The following is a 23970-nucleotide window of genomic DNA, read 5'->3' as shown; positions in this document are numbered from 1 at the left end:
TGGAGAGGTTGCGTATGTGACAGGGAAGAAGTGATTCAATTTTGAAGATTTGAATCTGGAACAGAGAAGTTTTAAAGCGATTTTTCACTATTGAGTGATTGGGCTAAAACCAATACATAGCACGATATCTCAAAAAGTTGTGAACGGATTTAGACGAAACTTTGTGGACCGGTTGGGTGTCTGACAAGACTGAATCGATTCGATTCAGGTGAAGATCTGAATATGAATAAACATACGAGAATTATTTAATTTTTAAGTGATTCTTCTTCGGAGCCTGGTGTTGGCTTAGCGGTTAGGGTGCCGGCTTGGGATCCTAGGATCCTGGGTTTGAATCCTAGTCGATCGCTGAATTAACGCCAGGGGGGTTGACTCAGCCTGTCATCCTTCCGAGGTCGGCAAATTGAGTACCAGTTCACTGGAAGGGCACCTGGCCGTAAAACATTGCTTCAAAAAAAAAAGGGGACCACGGTGCCCGAAAAAGGCCAACCCCTGCTCTGCGGGGAAAAATGGCCTCTAAAGGTGGTTCTTCTTCTTCTTAGGTGATTCTTCACCATTGAGAGATTGGGCGAAATGCGATATATAACATGAGATTTATAAAAGTTATGGACGAGTTATGACTAAACTTGGGGGATGAGTGGGTTAGGTGACAAGAACAAGCCAATTAGATTTTGGTTCAGGTCCGAATCCAGATCCGACCTATCAGTGGGTTACAAAACAAACTGTTCAGACGATTTCAGCCAATGGCGGAGGTATGCGCTCTACCGAGTGCCGTTCTAATTTAAATTTCTGTGAAAGTTAATGTAATATCACAGTTACCTTCAAGTATATAAAATAAATTCGAAAACTTAAAGTTTTATTTTTGCTATACATATTATCTTTTCATGTGCTAGTAATATCCACTTACCACAATGAAAATATGCAGGAAACCGATTGTGGATATTTGTACAGTAAATGCTACTAGTAACTTGCAATATTGTTCACTGGCTCAACACCAATACAAATTATTTATTACAGACCCTCGGCATCAAAAAGCTACATACATTGAACAAACAGTTTCAAAATGGAGCACCTCACCACCATTGGAGCATTTAAATTGCATCGGATGTGGCAACAAATGTGAAAGGTAGCTCCCAACCTGCCGGCTCAAAGACAGAAGACGCCATTTGCATTTGTGCAGACTCCATAGTCCATCCCTACCTCACTTAGAATCCCGTGCAGGCACGGGCAAATTGCGAGTAATTATAAATTATTTTAGTAATATACACCAGTTACATTAAATATTTAAAGCTAATTACAAGAAACCACAATAAAAGTTGCAAACTAGTGAATATGTAAAAATAGTTTTCATCAGCTAGTGATTGCTTGAAAGTCTATGAGCGAGTTCAAAATGGCACGAGACAAGCAACTTTGAACATGACAGCGTGGGAAGATCCAAAGTCTGCAAGAAGCATTTTAAATGCTTGACAAATATCAAACAAATTAATAAAGAATGAGAGTGCGTATAAGCAAGGTACCCCACGTAGTGTTACTTCAATGTTAATAGAATAATCATTTTTGATGATCGTTAAAATAAAGATCTGAAAGTTTCGTGCTATTGAAGTAGACCAGAAGCAGTCCTGAATACCTCCCTTGTACACCACCCCATCAAACCGCGGGAGTAATGCTTTCACTCGTGTGTGTGTGTGTGTGTGTGTGTGTGTGTGTGTGTGTGTGTGTTTTTTTTTTTTGTTTTTTTTTTTTTTTGTATACTGAATCGAGGCTCGTGAAAGAGCTAACATTTACTTCACAAACAAATCAACCAGACAAACAAAACACACAAAAAGAGGGAGCGGAAGACAAGATGGGGAGAGAAGGGGAAGCACACAAACACAACATTTGAGAGCAGGGTGATGTGTGGAAGGGAGAGGGCTTGGGGGGAGGAGGCGTGGGAAGGGGGGGGGGGGTGGAGGGAGAAGTATAAAACACAAGGACACCAAGGACTTCCAGGACAGAAGTTGGTATTTCAAAAAAGTGGAATTGGGGTGAAATTAGCGGGGGTAGAAAAGATCAAGGTTTTGGATGGGGGAAGATAAGAGATGGTGGTGAACAGCAGTTTTAAAGACCTGGAGGGTGGAGTGGGATTGAAGAGAGTGAGGGAGTTTGTTCCAGAGGCGGGAGAAGCGAGGAATAAAGGAGTCAAGGTGAGCAGAGAGTCTTGATTTTGGCAGTTTGACCATAAGAGGGTTGCAGGCAGATCTTGTGCGACCTTTAGGAATATTTGCGGGACAGAGCCCAGAGAGAGCTGGGGGGGCAAGGCCAGAGAAGAGTCGGTAGAAGATGGAAAGACCACCAACCTGCCTGCGGTGAGTGAGTGAGAGGCCCTTGGAGTTAGCTTCATCGCGGGAGATTCCAATGATTCTGAATTCTTTGGTTTCAACAGCGTGAAGACGAGCTAGGTGTGAGGCAGGAGCACCAGCCCAGAGGGGAGAGCAGTATTCCATTGAGCTGCGGATGAAAGCCTTGTATGTGGTGAGGAGCTCAGGTGTGCCAAGGAAGGACTTCGCACGACGGACGATGCCGAGTCGGCGACTGGCTTTGGAGGCCAGATTTGAAATGTGGTTTTCCCAGGAAAGATCAGGGCAGATAGTAAGACGCAAAAGCTTGAGTGACAGAATTTCTTGGAGAGGATTATTCAGAAAGTGGATGGGAGGGTTGTCCAGTCGGTCTTTTCGGAGAGACATCGTAAGAGTGTGAGATTTGTCAGGATTGAAAGACATGTTCCACTTGTTTGCCCAGTCTGTGATTTTGTCCAGGTCTGCAGAGAGTGAGGAGGCAGCAGACTGCCGATCTAAGGGATGAAGAATGGAGCGACAGAGAGTAGAGTCATCAGCAAAGAGATACAGAGGATTTTCAAGAGAGTCAGAGAGATCATTGATGAAGACCAGAAAAAGCACAGGGCCCAGAACACTGCCTTGTGGAACTCCAGCCTGAACAGGAAGAGGAGATGAGAGAAACCCATTCAGGGCCACACGTTGACTACGACTAGAGAGGAAGTCCGCCAGCCATGCGTGGAGATTTCCATGGATACCAAAAGAGGAGAGTTTGGTGAGCAGAGCGGGGTGCCAGACCGTATCGAAGGCACGTGATATGTCAAGGGAGACTGCTCTAATTTCCTGTTTGGCATTGAGGACCTCCATCCATTGTTGAGAAAGCAGAAGCAGCATGTCCAGGGTAGAGTGTCCAGGTCTGAAACCAAATTGATGATCAGAGATCAAGCCATTGGAGAAGAGGAAAGATTTCATATCTGAAGCAATGATGGATTCCATGACTTTGCTGATAATTGGGAGAAGGCTGATTGGTCTGTAGTTGCTGGGATCTGTTTTTGCACCTTTTTTGTGCAAAGCGGTGATGTTGGCAGATTTCCAAGCAGATGGAAGATGACCTTGAGCAAAAGAGAGGGCGAAGAGAACAGAGAGAGGGAGTGAAAGAGCGGAAGAACAGGATTTTAGGACCCGTGGCCTGATGCCGTCAGGTCCAGTTGCAGAATCCGAGTCGAGGGTTGACAGAAACTTTTCCACCTTGTCAGAAGGAAAGGACACAGAGTCCAGGAGCAGCTGGGTACGACTGGGTACGGTGGGTACAGAGAGGGATGGGTTTGGGACAGAAGATTTAGAGGCAAACACAGAGTTGAGGCATTCAGCTTTTTCACGTGCGGAGTCAGCCATGTGGCCATTTGAGGTGAGGGAGGGGATGGAGGGGGAACAAACACCAGAAACAGATTTGACCAGATGCCACCAGGACTTGGAAGAGGGAGACAGATAAGAGAGTTCGGTCCTGAGAACGGTGAGATATTGTTTCCTGGCTCCCCTGAGGGTGGACACACACTTGTTTAGGGCTTTGTGAAAGGAAATGAGATTTCCTTCCGTTGGATTTGCTTTCCAGGAGACGAAAGCAAGTTGTTTCTGGGCAATAGCCTCACCACAAGATTCCGTGTACCATGGACGGGAGGAAGGGTAAGACAACAGAAGACGAGATGGGATAAATCTGTGCATGAGAGAGAGCAGTTTGCTTTGGAAGAATTCCCAGGAAGAATTTATGTCAGAGGCAGTAGAGATGGGAGACCAGTCCAGATGATTGATGGCTGCTTGAAGACCGTGCCAGTTGGCCTGAGTGAAATGCCAGACTCGTCGATGCTGAGGAGGCTCTCTGAGAATGGTCAGAGAGATGTCCACTTTGACAAGCACATGATCAGAAGAGCCGATTGGAGCAGAAGAAGAGCAGCAGACATTTTCAGGGAAGTTAGTCATAACCAAGTCCAGAAGAGAAGATGCTCCGTTGACTGAAATCCGGGTCGGGAAATTGACAGATTGTGTCAGTCCCAGTGAGTCACAGAAGTCCTTTGCTGAAGAGCCATGTCTGGTGAGAGCGGTACCCACACCCAGCCAACTGGCATGGTGACAGTTGAAATCACCACATATGAGGAAGAGAGAGTTGGGATGGGTAGATAGAAGTTGGTCCATATTCTCAGACAGCGAGATGTAGATGGAGTCATCACTGTTTGGTGGACGGTACAACACACATATGAACAAAAGGCGGGAGCGAAGGGGAAGCCGTAGCCAAAGGTATTCCTGGGGGTGAGGTGGAGAGAGGGCAGTGCAGGGCGAGTGAGAAAGAGAGTTTTTTATAAAGATAGCAACCCCACCTCCAGGACGAGGCTCAGGTCTATCATACCGGAGGAGGGAGTAACCTGGGAGAGATACCAAGGAATCAGAGACATCATGAAGGAGGAAAGTTTCTGTTAAGCAGATCACGTCTGGTTTGTCAGAAGCAACCTGTATGGAGAGATCAGACAAGTTTGAGCAAAGGCCCCGGATGTTTGAGGTCCATACTGTTAAGGAAGAGGAAGGGGGAGCATCGGATACAGAACAGGGGGGGGGGAGCGGTAGGGTAAGATGTGGAAGAAGAGGAAGAGGTAGGGAGAGCTGTTGAAGGTGTGTCGGAGATTACAGAATAGCTTGGAGAAAGGGAAGAATGGGGCAGACAAAAGGTTTGATGGTGATTGGGAGAGGTGCAGTGAGGTGTTATTTGATGAGGGGGAAGAGCGAGGCAGAAGGTTGAGGGAGATGAAGGTGAAAGTTGGAAGGGGGAAGAAGCGGGGAGGACGCTTTAAGGGGGAGGGGTGAGAGGGGAGTCTAGGAGGGGAGGAGCGAGGGAGAGTCTCGGAGGGGAGGGGTGTGGGGGGAGATTTGAAAGGAATGGGTGATTGGGAAGATTTGGAGGGGAGGGGCAAGGGGGAAGATTTAGAGGGGAGGGGTGATGGGAAATGGGATTTTGGGGTGATGGGATTTTGAAAAATGTACGATTAATGGGAAACGAACATTTATTGCAAAATGAGTTTCTTGAGACATTCGAGTCAAAAATACGTTTGAGGACGCTGGAGGGAGGATGGAGTGCTGGAGAGTTTAGGGAATGAATGAAAGATGCACTATAAGAGATGGAATATTTTTTTGGAATGAATGGATTTGGTGAGCAAGTTGAAAGCATCCTTTTATAGAAGAAGAAGAAAAAGGTGTTATAGAATATGACAGAATACAGGTCTTCAGGGTTCAGATGAGACATTTTTTAACAACGTGATCACAAACGAAACAACGTGGTCGAAAAATGAACGAACGAACAAATAAGAACGAATAAACGAATAAGAACAGAAGGAAATGTTTTTGGGTTTTTTTATTTTTTTTGAGATTTTAAAACAAGGAAGTATGGGATGAAAAGACCGTGAAAACAGAGACCGGAAAATAATTGCAGCGCGATCGGAGAACCGCTGAGACAAAAACGAAGCCTCAAGCCAAGGTTGGACACAGTAGCCTAGTACTACACTTAGGCCTCAGAATACGCGATAAGAGAGACCGACGATTCTGCACACAGGTATGAAAAACCAACGCCAAGAATACTATTCAAGACACCCCAATAGGTACATACAAGACAAGTTTCGACAAAAACACAATTGAGAAAAGTTACTTAACTTCGAAAGCGAGCGTGCATGGACAGCTTTTCCACAGTGTACAAGATATCTGGAAAAGTTCTGAACGGATTTGGATGAAAGTTGGTGGGATGATTGCCCTTGGGATAAGGAAGAATTGATTAGTTTTTGGTGAAGCTCAGGATATTATTCCCGATCCAGGAATTTTTTGAAGGATTTTTTTACCATTGGAAGATAGGGCTCTTTTTTTTAAACATTATCTTCTGTATATTCTATATTTAACATTGGGATATGAAAATAGTTTTCATATTTGTTGTAAATGTAGTTTAAACTCGTGGTTATGCATTAGAGCGGTGTATTTTTTTTAGCAGCGTCGTCTTCAATGTTCTTTTTTTTTTTTCTAATAAAGACCTATTCTGTCATTTTAAAACCACCAAAGTGTGTATTAGGTTTCCCCGTTTCATAAAATGTATCGTTTGACACGTATAATGCTTTAAAACTGTTTTTTTTTGTTTTTTGTTTTTTACCTCAGAAGAGATATCAACATTTAGCTCAGCGAATGTCATTCGCGGTCTCAGTATTTGATGAACTTATAAAGACTTAGTTCCAGATTTGTCAATGGCTGAGGTATATTAACAAACGAATAAAACAGATTTGGCAAAATTCCAACTTTTTGTTAAAAGATTGCATATTCACCCAGGGTTGTGAGAGGCTGAAGAAGAAGAAACCTCGCATGGACTTCCCAGACCAAATAAATAGTTCTGGTTCTGCGATTTTCAGGTTTATTTATCTATATATCTACATATCTGGGCAGTGTCTGTTGTCACTGAACTACTCCCTGAAACTTTTATTTCCGTGGTTGTGAAGTGTTTTTAATAACGTGGTGGTGGTTTTGAATCACGTGGTGGTGAGGTATTTGGAATTATATGGTGGTGAGGTGTTTTTAAATCACGTGGCTGTGAGGTGTTTTTAATTTCGTGTTTTGTGGCTGTAAAGTCTTTTAATTTCGTGTTTCGTGGCTGTGAGGTGTTTTTAATTTCGTGTTTCGTGGCTGTGAGGTGTTTTTAATTTCGTGTTTCGTGGCTGTGAGGTGTTTTTAATATCGTGTTTCGTGGCTGTGAGGTGTTTTTAATATCGTGTTTCGTGGCTGTGAAGTGTTTTTAATTTCGTGTTTCGTGGCTGTGAAGTGTTTTTAATTTCGTGTTTCGTGGCTGTGAAGTGTTTTTAATTTCGTGTTTCGTGGCTGTGAGGTGTTTTTAATTTCGTGTTTCGTGGCTGTGAGGTGTTTTTAATATCGTGTTTCGTGGCTGTGAGGTGTTTTTAATATCGTGTTTCGTGGCTGTGAGGTGTTTTTAATATCGTGTTTCGTGGCTGTGAAGTGTTTTTAATATCGTGTTTCGTGGCTGTGAGGTGTTTTTAATATCGTGTTTCGTGGCTGTGAAGTGTTTTTAATTTCGTGTTTTGTGGCTGTGAGGTGTTTTTAATTTCGTGTTTCGTGGCTGTGAAGTGTTTTTAATTTCGTGTTTCGTGGCTGTGAGGTGTTTTTAATTTCGTGTTTTGTGGCTGTGAGGTGTTTTTAAACTTCTATATATTATATATATATATATACACAGACCTCCGCTTCCGGGCCCTCGAGCGACGGGGCTTGCTTTGATCTCTCCACGGCATCAAAGTTTGAGTGTTTTCCCGTTCGTTTCTTTGTCAAATTTCCGCTGCGTATTTTGTTGTGTATGTGTTATTGTGTGTTTCTATTTGGTTTTGGTTTTGTAGTTGTTGCAAATTTGTGTGTAATTAGTCGTTTCTTTGTCCGCACCTCGTGTGGACTGGTGTCTCGTGCGGCCCCCTCGTCTCGACTTGTGCCCTGCCCCCTATATTCTCGTTTGTTCTTTCACCTCTGCTCCTGCTTTCTCAAATCCACGTTCTCACTTAGAGACTTTTCCCAGATTGTTTTCATGGTTTTGTTTAAATATTTATTTAAATATGTTTAAACCGCAGCGGTGATCCCCCCCCCCCCCCCCCCCCACCCCAGGATTTCCATGTTTTAAACGTTTCCCAGTGTGTACCCTGGATAAGAATAGGTACGCCGTATCCCTGCGTGTCGTAGGAGGCGACTAAGAGGGTTGGCGTCAGGAAGGGCATCCGGCCATAAAAAACATTGCCTCAAAAAGAGAACCATGACAATTACAACTACATGTGGGCAGGGTACAGCCCGAAGTGGAGATCGGTTTCTGAGGTTTGGGACATGGAATGTAGGGACAATGACAGGGAGATCAGGAGAAGTGGTGGAAGTATTGGTCAGAAGAAGAGTGGACATATGTTGTGTGCAAGAGACGAGATGGAAGGGAAGTGGTGTGAGAATGGTGAAGGGTAGGCAGGGACAGAAATACAAGTTTGTGTGGCAAGGGTGCCTGGAGGGCGTGAATGGTGTTGGTGTCCTGTTTTCTGAGGAGTTTGTAGACAGTGTGGTGAGTGTGACTAGAGTGAGTGATAGGTTGATGATGGTGAAAATGATGATTGGAAAGCTCTTGGTGAATGTCATCTCGGGATATGCTCCGCAGGTTGGTCGGAGCGATGAAGAGAAGGACAAGTTCTGGTGTGCGATAGAGAAGCTGATGGAAAACGTGAAAGATGAGGAACTTGTTGTGGTAGGAGGAGACCTAAATGGACATGTGGGAAGGAGTATGGATGGTTTTGACGGAGTTCATGGGGGTTACGGATATGGTGTGAGAAATGGAGAAGGTGAAAGGATTTTGGAGTTTGCTGATGGAGCTGATTTGTTGATTTGTAATACTCAGTTCCAGAAAGAGGATAATAAGCTTGTTACATACACGTCAGGTGGGTCGACGACAACCGTTGACTACCTGATGGTGCGTAGGCGAGATAGGGGGCACCTCCGAGACACAAAGGTGATCCCGGGGGAGGAGGCTGTTTCACAGCACCACTTGGTTGTCTGCGACGTAAGGGTGAAAGGTGCGAGGAGAGCTCGGCGGGTGAAGTACCAACCGAGAATGAAGGTGTGGAGGTTGAAAGAGGTGACAGTAAGGGAGACATTAAAAGAGAGGCTGAGTAGGGTCGAGGATGATGTGGTTGAGCTTGAAAGTGGTTGGATGTCAATGAAAGCTAGTCTGTTGGGAGCCGTTGGTGAGGTATGTGGATGGACAAAAGGACCACCGAGGCACTCGGAAACATGGTGGTGGGATGATGAAGTTGGAAAGAGGATTGATGAGAAGAGGAAGAAGTTCAAGGAGTGGCAGAAGGCCAAGGGTACGGGAGCAGAAACAGCAGAGCATGAAAGTTATAAGGCAGCCAGGAAGGCTGCAAAGAAAGAGGTAGCAAAGGTGCAGGAGGCATGTAGGAAAATGTTCGGAGAACGCTTGGATTCGGAAGAGGGTCAGAGAGCGGTATTCAGGATTGCAAAGCAGATAGCGAAAGAGAGGTGTGATGTGATGGGGGTGAGCTGCTTGAAGGATGAAGTGGGACAAATCGTTGTCGACCCAGATGGAATTAAAGGAAGATGGAAAAGATATATGGAAATGCTGTTGAATACAGAGAATGAATGGGATGGCAACATAGAGAGTAACCCAGTTTTAGGACCGGCAGAGAAGATAACTGAGAAGGAAGTTGAGGAAGCGATAAAAGCAATGAAGGGTAGAAAAGCGGGAGGGCCGACGGGAGTTGTGGGAGATATGTTGAAGGCAGCAGGAAGTTGGGGTGTGAAGAGAATGACAGAGATCTGTAATCTGGTGGTGAAAGAAGGCCGCATTCCAGTGGATTGGGAACTGAGTACCCTCGTCCCTCTATACAAGGGGAAAGGTGACCCTCTGGAGTGTGGCTCGTACCGAGCGATAAAGTTATTGGAGCATGGAATGAAGGTATTGGAAAGGGTGTTGGAGAGGAGGATAAGGAAGAAAGTGAAGATCGACGAAATGCAGTTTGGATTTATGCCAGGAAGAGGAACGACAGACGCGCTTTTCATTGTGAGGCAGTTGCAGGAGAAGTACATGGAGAAGAGGAAGAAGTTGTTTCTTGGGTTTGTTGATCTGGAGAAAGCATTCGATCGGGTTCCACGCAAAGTATTGACATGGGCATTGAGGAAGTTAGGAGTGGAGGAATGGTTGATCAGAGTAGTGATGGCAATGTACAAAAGAGCGCGCACAGTTGTAAGGACGAAGGACGGGAACAGTGGTGAGTTTGAGGTGAAGGTGGGAGTGCATCAGGGGTCGGTACTAAGTCCACTACTATTTGTAGCTGTGATGGAGGTGCTGGCTCAGAACGTAAAGGAGGGTTTACCGTGGGACTTGTTGTATGCAGATGATCTGGTGTTGATTGCGGAAAGTATGGATGGACTGAAGGAAAAGATGAACACGTGGAAGGAATGTATGGAGACAAAAGGTCTGAAGGTGAATATCGGAAAGACGAAGGTGATGGCAAGTGGTAAAGCATGTGGTGAGGTGGAAAGAACTGGGAAGTGGCCCTGTGCTGTGTGTAGGAAGGGTGTCGGAGTGAACTCCATTCAGTGTACAATGTGCGCTGAGTGGGTTCATCAAAAATGTAGTGGTCTCAGAGGGTCATTAACCAGTGTGGCAGCTCCATTCAAATGTAAGGTGTGCACAGAGGGAGCTGCAGATGGAGGAAATGTTGAGTTGGATCTTGGAGACGGTGTGAAAACATTTTGCTACCTCGGAGACATGCTGAATGGAGGAGGTGGATCAGACTCGGCAACGGTTGCTCGAGTGAGATGTGCATGGAAGAAGTTTCGGGAATTGAGTGGCGTGCTGATGATGAGGGGAGTGTCGTTGAAGCTGAAGGGAAAGGTGTATGCTGCATGTGTGAGAAGTGTTATGATTTATGGGAGCGAGACATGGGTAATGAACGTAGAGCAGCAACGAAGGTTGGAAAGGGTGGAAATGCGAATGGTTCGACGGATGTGCGGAGTATCGTTGAGAGAGAGGAAGACAAATGATGAATTGCGAAAGATGATGGGAATAGAGCCTGTGATTGATGCTGTGAAGAGGAACAGGTTGAGATGGTTTGGTCATGTGTTGAGGAAGGATGAAAGTGACTGGTTGAGAAGAGTGATGGAAATGAATGTAGAAGGAAGTAGAAGACGGGGAAGACCGAGAAAGACTTGGCTAAAGATGGTGGAAGAAGAAATGCGGGCAAGGGGGTTAACAAGGAGAGATGCAGAAAATAGGGCAAAATGGAGAAGATTGTCATGGGGACCGCAAGGCTAACCCCCGCTCTAGCAGGGAAAATGGCCTTTTAAAATGCATGTTGTTGTGTTGTGTGTATATTGTTGCGGATATGGGATTTGGCCTCCATCCATATCCGCTTGTAAATATTCCCCTATTTCCCCAATACCCCCCAACTATCCCCAATCCCCCATTCCCTAGTCCCATTGCCTGTAAATAACACTCTGTAGAACCGACCTTCCCCTTTTTCCCCCATTAAATGTCGTGCCCAGGTCCACCGCATCTCACGTAGACAACTTTCGGACATCTTGCTAGTTATTCTTAGTCTATGTCAGTTAAGGACTCGTTTCCATTAATTCTGACTCTTCGTTGCACCAGAATGTGATTGTATGGCACCAGTAGTTAGTTTAGGACCTCCCCATACCTCCTCCCATCTTCCTCATGAAACCACAACAACCACAACTACAACAACAACTACCACAACAGCGCGCGGGGAGTGTGCGTCCTCACTCCGGCTCGGTTAGCCGCCATTACCCATGTGCGCCGACGGGGTTACCACGAAGGGGCTGCCTGTCGGCCCCTCGTCAAGGGCGGAGCCCGGTAACCCCCCGCACCCAATAAGAAGGGCGGACCGATTCCATCTGGGGCGGAGCTAACGAGCCGAGGGCGTGTCACTCCCCGCCGGATATACGCAGCCTACCGGACGTGACGTCAGATGCGCCTCAGCCACGAAAGAGAACCAGACGCCACCTCCGAGCGCTGTGAGACCTCCCGCATCTCTGGACCGGACCGGGTCGATTCTGTCCTTGAGCCAAGAGTGCACCTTGAGCCATCGATTACCCGCCTTCCTTGCCATCAATCCCCGTGTGAGTCAGTCTTGTCCCGTTTATCTGTCGTCTGTCGGGGCTAAGATAAGACCGTGTTTAAGTGCCCACCTTTCTATGCTGTCTCTCTTGTCTTTGTAATCTAACCTTCCGCAATATTATAACCTCCTCCGGAGGTCTTGAGAACCGTACCCCTGGTGTCGTGTCATTTAATCCAGCCGTTGTGTCCTTTCCTTCATTGATTTAGCATAGCGCGACTTAGTCAACGTTCGAGTGTAATCGGGTAAACTGTGCAGACGCGGCCATACCAAACCGCTCGGTAAACTAACATCCACAACCGCGTCTGTAACAATATATATACAGACTTGGCATTTAATATGGAATATTTTTTTTTTCTTGACTTGGGTTTACTTTCTTTACTCAGTATATCAATCTGGTGAGTTTCTTTTACACTTCGGTGATTTATTTGTTAAAAGAACCATGTCACTGATTGTCTGTCGCAGCAAGAAGTCAACAACAGGATTATATCACAGGTGGCGTGGCAAAATGTACGGACAGGTGCATTTGATGATTGGCTTCACAGTCGGGTATACAAGGGTTGTTGCGTTTGGTATTAGTGGAAAACAACTGCTGCACGTCTCCAAAAGTTATTGCCGCTTCATCTGGAGATGGTCCGTCAACTCGACAATGCTGTTTGTCATGGAGTGGTGGCTTTACGAAATTACGGCATGAAACAGCGTGCTATTGCTCGACAGTATGGCATCACTCAAGGTCAGGTGTCAAAGATCCTGAAACGAAATGCTCAAAGGGGTGTCCCTACTCCAATACCGGACGTCCCCGCAGAACCACAAGGAGGGATGATCGCCAGCTGCACCGGTTAGTCTGCAATGGCCGTACCAAGTCAGCTAATCGGCTTAGGGCTGAGTGGCAGCAACTGACAAATGTGCCTGTATCCAGAAGGCTAGTCAACCAACGACTGGTTCAAGCAGGCTATCGTGCCAGGCGTCCCCTGAGAAAGCCACGTCTGACCAGACAACACCGCCAGCGCCGATTGCAGTGGGCCAGAGAGCACCGTCAATGGCAGCCAGGACACTGGAATCACGTGATCTTCAGTGACGAGTCTAGATTTCTGGTCTATCGCCAAGATGGCCGCGTCCGAGTGCGCAGACAAGTGCATGAAGCCTACAACAAAGATTGTATAGTGCCAAGAGTCCAAGCTGGAGGTGGTGCGGTGACCATTTGGGCTGCTTTTCATGCAGGGGGCAAAACTGACCTGGTTGTTCTGAATGGAAACTTGAACCAATTCAAGTACAGGGCCATTCTGGAAGAAACATTGATTCCATTTGCTCATGCAGCCATTTGAGGAAACTTTGTCTTCCAAGACGACAATGCACGGCCTCATCGTGCTCGCATGATCCAACACTTTCTTGCTGACCGTGGTGTAGAGCATATGGAGTGGCCTGCCATGTCCCCGGATATGAATCTGATAGAGAACTTGTGGGCAGAATTAACGCGTCAAATCGACCACTTGGACCAGCAGCCTACCTCTGTGCGTGAATTGCAGCAGGCTATTGTCACTGCATGGCAAGCGATTCCTGTCCAAACCTTGGGAAATCTCGTGAACAGCATGCCTTAACGTGTACATGCTCTCCTGAATGCTCGTGGGGGTTACATGAAGTACTGAACTGTAATTTTACTGTCCGTAATCCCAGTCATTTAACTTTTGTTTTTGTTAAAAAATTTTGGCTAATGTGCAAAATAAAGAGATACTTCTGGAAAACGTACAGAAGTTTAACACAGTACTGTCCATGAATTGAGTTCGATATCAGTTTACATCACTTTCAAGGATCAATTTATTTGTTTCGAAATGTCAAATGTGGTTTTTGTTTCTTTTAAAGGTCCCATTAACAAAATCTAGAATAATTTCAACATTATTCCAATGAACTTTTGGTTCTAAGTCATCTTGAAAAGTAAGTTCACCCCCACAAAAAAAATATTCCATATTAAATGCCGTCTGTGTGTGTATATATATTGTTGCGAATATGGAATTTGGCCTCCATATCCGCTTGTAAATATTCCCCTATTTTCTCCGATACTCCCCAACTCTCCCTTACCCCATTCCCTAGTCCCATTGTCTGTAAACAACACCCATTAGAGCCGATCTTCCCCTTCATCCCCCCATTAAATGTCGTGCCCAGGTCCCCCGCACCACACGTAGACAATTATAGGACATCTTGCTAGTTATTCTTAATCTATGTCAGTTAAGGACTTGTTTCCATTAATTATGACTCTTCGTTGCACCAGAATGTGATGATATGGCACCAGTAGGAGTTTAGGACCTTCCCATACCTCCCCGCATCTCTTCCCATCATCTCAAGCTCCAACAACAACCACAACAACAGCGGCTTTGCGTCCTCACTCCGGCTCGGTTGGCCGCCATTGAACATGTGCTCGACGGGGTTACCCAGAAGGGGGCTCCCTGTCGGCCCCTCGTCAAGGGCGGAGCCGGTAACCCCCGCACCCAATGAGAAGCCATGGGCCGATGCCATATGGGGCGGAGCTAACGAGCGAGGGCGTGACTCCCCGCCGGATATACGCGGCCCCGCGCCGGACGTGACGTCAGATGCGCCCCGAGCTTGGAAGGACAAGACGCCACCCTCCCGAGCGCTGAGCGACCTCCCCGGCATCTCCACCAAAGTCGCGACCCACGAGCGCTGAGCGACCTCCCCGCATCTGCTGGACACCACCGTACGTGATTCAGTCCCTGAGCCAGGTGCACCTGAGCCATCGACTGCCGCTTTCCTTGCCATCAAATCCCGTGTGAGTCAGCGTTGTCCCGTTTATCTGTGGTCTGTCTAGGGTTAATATAAGGTTGTGTCTAAGTGCCCACCTTCCTATGTTTCCCTCTTGTCCCTGTAATCTAACCTTTTCCGCCTTAATATAACCTCCTCCGGAGGTCTTGAGAACTGAACCCCTGGTGTCGTATTGTGTGATTGTAACCCAGCCGGGTGTCTTCTCTTTCCTATTGAGCCAGCGTAGCGCGATTAGTTAACATTCGGGCACAATCGGGTAACTTGTACGGATACGGCGGCCATCCCGCTCGGCCCACCATACCATCAAAGTCGTATCTGTAACAATTGGTGTCGAGGAGTGAGATTGGACCCGGAGCGCGTTTACGCGCTCGAAATTATAACAGCGAAATTTGATTGTGTTTTACAAAAAAAAAAAAAAAAAATAATAAAAACCCGAATTTTGAAAGTCGCGCTATGGCGGATCAAGACAGCTGGGGTCCGGTAGGGGAGAGTGAGGCAGGGTCGGTCCAGGACCAAATTGAGGGACGTGAGGAGAGCGAAGCAGCGAGGGTAGCAGACGCGCAAAATGGCGCCTCGCTGGTCACCGCGCCCGTGACCGTGGCAGCGCCCCTGGTGGATCCGAACCTTTTTATGTTGCAAATGAGGGCCCTTATGGAACGAATAGAGGGCCAAATGGGGGTAATGAGGGACGAAGCGAGGGCTCAGAGTGAGCAAATGGGGGTAATGAGGGACGAAGCGAGGGGTACCAGTGAGGGGTTAGACAATAATTTTGAGGAGTTAGACAAGAAATTTGGGAAGATAGACAATAATTTTGAGGAGTTAGACAAGAAATTTGGGAAGTTAGACAATAATTTTGAGGGGTTAGACAACGGGATAAAAGAGGTGAGAAATGGGTTAATGGGGGTAGAAAACAGAATGGCCGCTCAAGAGAATCAAATGGAAGGGATGCAAAAAGGGTTAGAGGGGTTAGAAAACAGTATGGAAGGCAAATTGAGGGACATGAGGGACCAAGCGGAAAGGGAAGTTAAACAAATGGAGCAGCAGATAGAGGGGGTCAGAATGGGGGTAGAAACCAAACTGGATGCTCACAGGGAGGAAATGGAGCAGATGAGGGTGGCATCTGGGCAGGAGATGCAAGTGATGGGAGAGGAGATCAGAAGAGGAGTGAGTGAGGAGGTCGGAGGAGTGCGCGAGGAGGTGAGGCACTGTAAGGAGCGCATGGAGAAAGAGGTGAGAAAGGGGACTGTAAAATTGCAAGGTGGTATAGAGGAGTTGACGCTGGGAGTAGAACAACTGACAGTGGGACAAAAGGAGCTGGGGGACCAGGTAAAGAAGAACACAGCGGTAATAGAGGGTTTAAAATCGACACAGAAGGAGATGAAAAAGGACGTAGGGGTAATTAAAAAAGAGTGTCAGACGGTACATGAGGACCTGACGAGGAAAATGGACAAGGTGGTAGAGGTAATGGAGGTTAAAGAGCGGGAGGTGCGGGAGCACATAGAAAAAAATAAAGTGGAGTTAGAGGAAGAACTTAAAGGGGCGCACGAAGAGATGAAGGGGATGAAGCAAAAATTAGAAGAAGTGGAAGAAGGGGTGAGCGAAATTAAAAAGCGACGGAGAGAGGATAAGAAAGAGATAAAAGAGGAGGTAAAAGAATTGGTCCAAAGTCTGTGCTTGGATCGTGATGATGTGCTCATTAACCGGATGAGGGATTCGCAGGTGATGGAGGAGAAGCGAAGAGGAAGAGGACCCGGTGTAAGTGGTGACCAATATGGTCGTGCGTATGATGCGCCAGGGGATTTAATGAGCTTGGGGGTCGAGATGGACCCGGGTGTTCGTGAGAGGCCATTGGTGAAGTGTGTGACAGGTCTGGTGTGCGAAAGAGGAGGTGTGCGAGAAAGTCCGACTCTGGGGTGTGTGAGGAAAAAGTGCGTGCCAAGGAGTAGTGAGGGTGCTGGCGAGAGTGAGTCGGTCGTAGCGCGTGTGCGAGGGAGCACATGGGAGCGCGGTGTGGGGAGTGTTACAGAGGGTGTGACGGGAGAGTGTGCGCAGGAGTGTGCGCGAGAAAGGTGTGTGACGGACAGGTGCATGAGGAAAGAGTGCGCGGTCAGAAGTAAGGAAGAGTGTCCACCTGTGGTGAGTGTTACAGAGGGTGTAACGGGAGAGTGTGCGCAAGAAAGGTGTGTGACGGGCAGGTGCACGAGGAAAGAGTGCGCTGTCAAGAGTAAGGGTGAGTGCTCTGGCAGGAATGGAGGTGAAAGTAGTGAGAGTGACATGGAGCGTGAGTTAGTTGTGACAGGTGAGCGAGGATGTACACCTGGGATGGAAGGATGCACACCTGGAATGGTAGAGCGTGAGTGGGAATGCACGCTGGAGTTGGTGGTGAGGCACGTGGTTGGGTGTGCGAATGAGAGCACACCTGTGATTGTCACAGAGGAGGTGACCGAGGAGGGGGCGCGAAGAGGTGTATTGGTGAGGTGTGCGAACAACGAATGTGTGCCAAGGTGTTCAGTGGTCAGGTGTGTGACCAAGGCTGTGAGTGGAATGAGGGTACCTGGGTGTGTAAGGAAGGGTACGAGGAGCATGGGCACAGCTGGATGTGTGAGCAAGGAACGGGCTGCGGGGTGTAAGCGTCCAGGTGAAGCATCGACGTTAGACGGGATAGAGTTTAGAACGACTTATAGCCGAATCGGGCCCTCGGTGCGTGCTGGGCCTCGCTTTGAACGGCCGCGTCCGTGCTCCACTAGGCGGAGCTGGCAGCCCGATAGAAAGGGTCGTCATGGCGACCACTTTTTGTTGAGACGTGCCGGCAGGTCGAGATCGGGACATTGGATGGCTCCGCGCCGAGGTGATGCGTGGGATCTCGGCCCGGGTAAGCCCCCGTCCCTGCACCGAGTGCCGGACGCATTCAGCCGCTGGCACAAAACAACCAGCATCCATTGCTTGGCTTTACGAAGCCGGGCTTTGGACAGGGATTGGCGCACCGAGAGGTATTAGTGAGTCGACTGGGTGATGAGGTTAGTGTTTTGGACCCAAAATTAGAGAAAAACAAAATTTGATGATTGGCAAGGGATTGGCAGTAGTGACTGGCAGATGATGGGCAGTGATTGGCAAATTTTTAATTTGTTGAAATTTGATGTGCAAAATTGGTAGTGAGAGACCCCCGATGTGGTGGGATGGCAAATCCACCATCCTTCCCATGTGGGGCAAAGGAGCAATAGCTTATGGGGTGTATGGCAGTGAAAACTAGCCCGGGTGGGTTAGGATATTGTGTGTAGGGATCTAGAGAAGATGACCTTAGGTAACGTTAAGTTTAGTTAGTGACTGATACCTGTAGTGGGGACGCAGGTAGATTAGTATGGATGATAATGACGTGGGAGCGCAATAGTTTAAAGGGACGACTGGGAAGCGCAAGTTTCAGAAGGGAGTAGTTAGCTGAGATGATGCTGTGTGTGTGAGGATTGAACAGGTGTGATTGCACAGGTGTGCAACTGGACAGGTGTGTGGAGCAGTGTATGAGTAGTGAGTGTGTGGATCAGCGCGAATGCGCTTGGGGAGAGAAGGGTGCCGGTGGCACCAGGTGTGAGAGCACAGGTGTGCAGGTACAGGTGTGTGGAGAGAGTTGGAGTGAGTGGTACGGAGTGGTGTGCATGGTGCGAAGGTGTGGATGGGGGAAGAGTGGACCCCTTTCACGAGCACCCGGGGCGGGTAGTGTAAGTGTTAGGTAGAGGGTGCAGGTAAATTGTGGTTGGATATTGGCATTTGTGGTGCGGTTGCAGAATGGTGTTGTGAATGGGTGCATTAGTGTTGTGGAAATGGCTGGGCGTGTAGCCTGTTAGTGTGTGTAGTTGGTTGGGCACTCCACCACTGTGAGGATGTCGGCCAGGTGAGGCCGCAGGTGGGCTCTGGGAGCCGGTAGAGTTGTGGATGGGGCCCGAGGATCCGGAGGATGGACCCGGGTAGCCCAGTGCCAGAGAGGGCACGGAGTGGGGAGAGAGCCAGAGGGCCTTCCCCTGGTAGTTAGGTTAGGGTAAGGAGCAGGTAAGCTCGGAGGCAACTGCAGTGGTGGAGGTGTGCAGGTGGGTAGACCCACTGGGAGAGGTACACGTCGCAGCCCAGAAATTGTACGAGGGCACCGGGAGATGAATCGGGGGAGTGAGACCCCAAATTGAAAAGCACCACAGTTTGGCCAATGGGAATTGGTTTTTAGAACCCATAGTGTAAGAGGGCCAATGGTTTGGCTGGAGAAAGCCCCCGGGTAGTGTAAAGTTGTTAAAGTCATTTAGGAGATAGTTAGGATTGATGAACCTGTCGCACCATACGCAGCCACTTGCCTGTGGTGATGATGATGACTCCACACCTGTGTTTTCTTTGTTTGTTGCAGGAAATGAGATTGCTGTGAGGATTTGTGAGACGCATCACGACGTGGATGAGACATTGGGGTGATTCCATCTCTCCCTCCCTAGGAGGGACTGATGATGAATTGGTGATGGCAAATTTTGGTGTTGAGTTGAAAATGGCAAATTTTGATGGGAGTTGAAAATGGCAAATTTGATTGGTTAGGAGGGAGAGAAGACGAATTTGGTATATGGGAGGAACGGGGAAGACAGTAGGGATGTTTGTGGATTTGTAAAGTAGATGTTTATGGGTAGTGTTGTGTTTTGTTGATACAGTAAGGGGTAAGGGAGGGGCCATGTAGGTTACCTGGTGGGGGGGGGCGTACGGTAGGAACGTACCTGTCTCACCTGGTTCCCATGTGCCCCCAGTGTGCATCATCTTGTATTGCGTGCACTTTTGCGCCCTTACCACCTTACTCACTTGTTTCTTCTTTTGTCTCCCACCTCCGAGGATCTGGCTTTGGGGTGGAGAGAGAGGAGAGAGAGGTGCTGGCGACGCAGTTGTGGGCCTGCACTTTCGCTGTTCGCTGCCTGGATCGGTACACCATATGGACCGCAATGTTTGTGGCCACCCACAATGGACCGCAGTTCTTTTGCGGCCAAGCACCACCCGGGGATGGACCTATGGGTCAACGGGGCACCTATGCCATACAGGTGAACCACTAATAATTAACACCAAGTGCACCACAAGAAGAGCAAGAGACACCTGCAGGGTTAGGGGTTGTCGAATTTATTTTTATTCCAATGAACAATGGTGACTGCACCGATTGGTGGTGGGGTGGTGCTTTTGATGCTGGGAAAGGGTGCTCTGCACGTTATTAAAGGCCGTCGGCCACAGAGCACTCGTGGGTTGGTGTATCGATGTTGGCAAGCGCGCTCTCTCTATGCATAACATCTGCATGTGTTCCTCCAAAAACAGGTCCTGGATCGTAGTGTAAATAGCAGCGTAGTCTTGTAAATAATGCTCCCTACCGGCTGTATGTTTAGTTTGAGAATTCTTTCCGGATTCGGTTATCCTGTGGGTGTGTTTCTGTGAGGAGAAGGGTGCAACGTCGCAGGGGGACATATTTACTCATTTGTGAATATCTGTAAAACTGTCGCACTCAGGGTAGAGTTAATAGTAGAGGGAACTACATTGCGTGCCACACTAAAGTAGGTAAAAATTTATCGGGTCGGGACGCCCCGAGGGTAGAGAAGGGTGCAATGTTGCGAATATGGAATTTGGCCTCCATATCCGCTTGTAAATATTCCCCTATTTTCTCCGATACTCCCCAACTCTCCCTTACCCCATTCCCTAGTCCCATTGTCTGTAAACAACACCCATTAGAGCCGATCTTCCCCTTCATCCCCCCATTAAATGTCGTGCCCAGGTCCCCCGCACCACACGTAGACAATTATAGGACATCTTGCTAGTTATTCTTAATCTATGTCAGTTAAGGACTTGTTTCCATTAATTATGACTCTTCGTTGCACCAGAATGTGATGATATGGCACCAGTAGGAGTTTAGGACCTTCCCATACCTCCCCGCATCTCTTCCCATCATCTCAAGCTCCAACAACAACCACAACAACAGCGGCTTTGCGTCCTCACTCCGGCTCGGTTGGCCGCCATTGAACATGTGCTCGACGGGGTTACCCAGAAGGGGGCTCCCTGTCGGCCCCTCGTCAAGGGCGGAGCCGGTAACCCCCGCACCCAATGAGAAGCCATGGGCCGATGCCATATGGGGCGGAGCTAACGAGCGAGGGCGTGACTCCCCGCCGGATATACGCGGCCCCGCGCCGGACGTGACGTCAGATGCGCCCCGAGCTTGGAAGGACAAGACGCCACCCTCCCGAGCGCTGAGCGACCTCCCCGGCATCTCCACCAAAGTCGCGACCCACGAGCGCTGAGCGACCTCCCCGCATCTGCTGGACACCACCGTACGTGATTCAGTCCCTGAGCCAGGTGCACCTGAGCCATCGACTGCCGCTTTCCTTGCCATCAAATCCCGTGTGAGTCAGCGTTGTCCCGTTTATCTGTGGTCTGTCTAGGGTTAATATAAGGTTGTGTCTAAGTGCCCACCTTCCTATGTTTCCCTCTTGTCCCTGTAATCTAACCTTTTCCGCCTTAATATAACCTCCTCCGGAGGTCTTGAGAACTGAACCCCTGGTGTCGTATTGTGTGATTGTAACCCAGCCGGGTGTCTTCTCTTTCCTATTGAGCCAGCGTAGCGCGATTAGTTAACATTCGGGCACAATCGGGTAACTTGTACGGATACGGCGGCCATCCCGCTCGGCCCACCATACCATCAAAGTCGTATCTGTAACAATATATATATATATATATATATATATATATATATATATATATATATATATATATATATATATATATATATATACATATATATACATACACACACACACACACATATATACATATATATATATATATTGTTGCAGTTTTGTATTTTTACAATAAAAGGTTATTTCCCCTCATAGTTTAGTTACACTACAACATGTAGCCTCGTTTAAGTTCAGTTATTTCTTCGTAAATGTAAGCATAGTCCTTTTCCTGTGTTAGTTTTGTGTTGAGTCGAATAATGAGAGTTAGGTCTCCTTCCGATGCTTCTGATGCCGCGATACTTTGGCTTTTGGCGCGAAATACCACGAGGCCGGCCTGAACAAGTCGATCAAGGCTGAAGGAAGAGTGGGAGTGACCGGTAAGCACGAGCCGCCAATCAGGGCTCGAGGGGAGTGGCTTACCACTGTCGCAAAAGGCGTGGTTTGGAACATTCCATGCAGGCCAGGGCGTAGCGATATAACCCTGTGCCCAGAGCCCCCACCTCAGTTGTGAGCTGGGGTCCTCTGTTGAACTAAGTTATGAGGGGAGAGGCACTCGTTGAGTTATGAGGAGAGACGCGCTGCGCCAAGTTATGAGAAGGGAGGGGCAGACGAGTTACAAGTTATGAGTTCGGGTGAAACGCGCATGAGTTACAAGTTGAGTTCTCAGTTGAGCATGAGTCAGATCCTCCGTTGAGTTACGAGAGTGAAAGCGCGCAGTTGTATTAATCGCGCTGTGAAAGACAGCCGTGCCGGGGTACAGAGATGCGCATATATCTTCCCGCCTGCCTGCTTTGCCAATACACGCGCCGTGAAGATTTTCCCGCCTGCCTGCCTGCCTTTGTCGGGATACGTGCGGTGACCGCCGGAGGGCCATGCCGGGTGAGCTGTACCTGGACGACCAAACCCGGCGCGTTCAGCACATGAACAATTCTTCCTTCATCCCCCTGTGAGTGTGAATGGGCCCATTGTCTGCGTAATAAGTTAAGACTGTATAAGACTGCCCTGTGTCTCTGCTTCTTCTACCAGTGTACATTGTAAATAATAATAATTAAACGTGTTCTTCCTTTGATTCGACTGTCTCATGTTTTCCATCATTGACTTAGCATGGTACGAATTATATCGCTCTGATCGGGTTTCAATAGTAAGGTAACAGCACGGACCACGTGGTACGCAACCCGCTCAGGTGTACTCAAATTACGCGTGGTTCGTGCGAGACTTGATCCCCGCTTCCGCGGCGGCATGGGTACTTAGGTACGTGCGAACATTGTCCCGAAACCCTGTCCCACGTCTGACCGGAAGTGGCGACTCAGTCTCGCAGTTGCGAAGACCCCAGGAGAACAAGGGGCTTAATCTCCCCTTGGTAAGGGAACGGGCTTCGCGCAAAACCATAACAATATATATATATATATATATATATATATATATATATATATATATATATATATATATATATATATCTGTGCAGTGTCTGTCTTGTGTTGTCTTGTCTTGTATTGTCACTGAACTACTCCCTCAAACGTTTGTGAAATCGTACTATTCCAACTTGACCCATGGCGGGAGTATGCACTCTACTGAGTGGCGTTCTAGTTTAAATTGAGGTACTGCAAAACTGGAAGTTATTGTAATTATTGTGACAGGCGATTTATATACTCGTGTTCAAGCATGTAATTAAATTAATATAAAATAAAGATTGTTGATAGCATATAAATAAATTAATTCCGAGTTTTACCGCCATTTTTCTCAGCATCTAACACATTACATTACTTATTCAGGCTTGTTGTATGTGTCCATTATGACGTCATTAAAAACGGTAAGTTTCCTGTTTAGAATGATTTTCAATTTTGTTTGACTGTCAGACAAGCAGACAGTGTAAAAATATTATCTCACTCCTCTCTGCGCATGTGTGGTCGGGTTGAATTCAGAAACAAAGTACGGTAAAACTAAAGACTGGTCTTTCTATTCTTGTTCTGATTCGTGTTCAAAATATAACATGAGATTTAAATAAGGTGTTCCTCGATCATAAACAGATAAGATAGACGGGCGGACAGACAGACATGACCCAATTGCTTAACCCTGCTTGTCGCTTCGCGTGCACGGGGTAACAAATGAAATAGCAAATAGATAATTAAATGAACAGTTACAGGGGTACTCACCCTAATGTCGCACCGAGATTGCTTGGCGGGATGGGGGAGGTGCCGGTGTTGAGAGGAGGGGTTACAGGGATGGAAATCAGGCCCTCATGTCACGGATGGACTGCGCGAAGAATTTGTGGGCTAAAAAAAAGCCCGGAGCAATATGGCGCTCCCCTCACCTTGATTGTGCCATCCCGTGGCGAATCTGAAATCGAGGAATCTCTGATCGAGCTATTTAACAGGTCGTGGCGAATCTGGAGTGGAGTGAGTGGAGTGTAGAAGTTGTCACCGAGGTGTCGAGGGATGGTACGATCAAAGAACCGGGATT

At 47.6% G+C, this 23970-nt stretch overlaps 1 protein-coding gene across 5 annotated transcripts in view; it reads right to left on the bottom strand.

Annotated features, from left to right (window-relative positions):
- LOC137412267 (USP6 N-terminal-like protein) overlaps window positions 1–23970 on the bottom strand; it is a 1021586-nt gene that overhangs the window by 920892 nt on the left and 76724 nt on the right. The window lies entirely within an intron of this gene.

The sequence above is a fragment of the Myxine glutinosa genome, chromosome 1 (genome assembly GCF_964187855.1).
Source record: "Myxine glutinosa chromosome 1, kmMyxGlut1.1, whole genome shotgun sequence".
Classification (NCBI taxonomy): Eukaryota; Metazoa; Chordata; class Myxini; order Myxiniformes; family Myxinidae; genus Myxine; species Myxine glutinosa.
The sequence above is the reverse complement of the archived record's forward strand: the minus strand, read 5'-3'. Positions and strand labels throughout refer to the sequence as shown.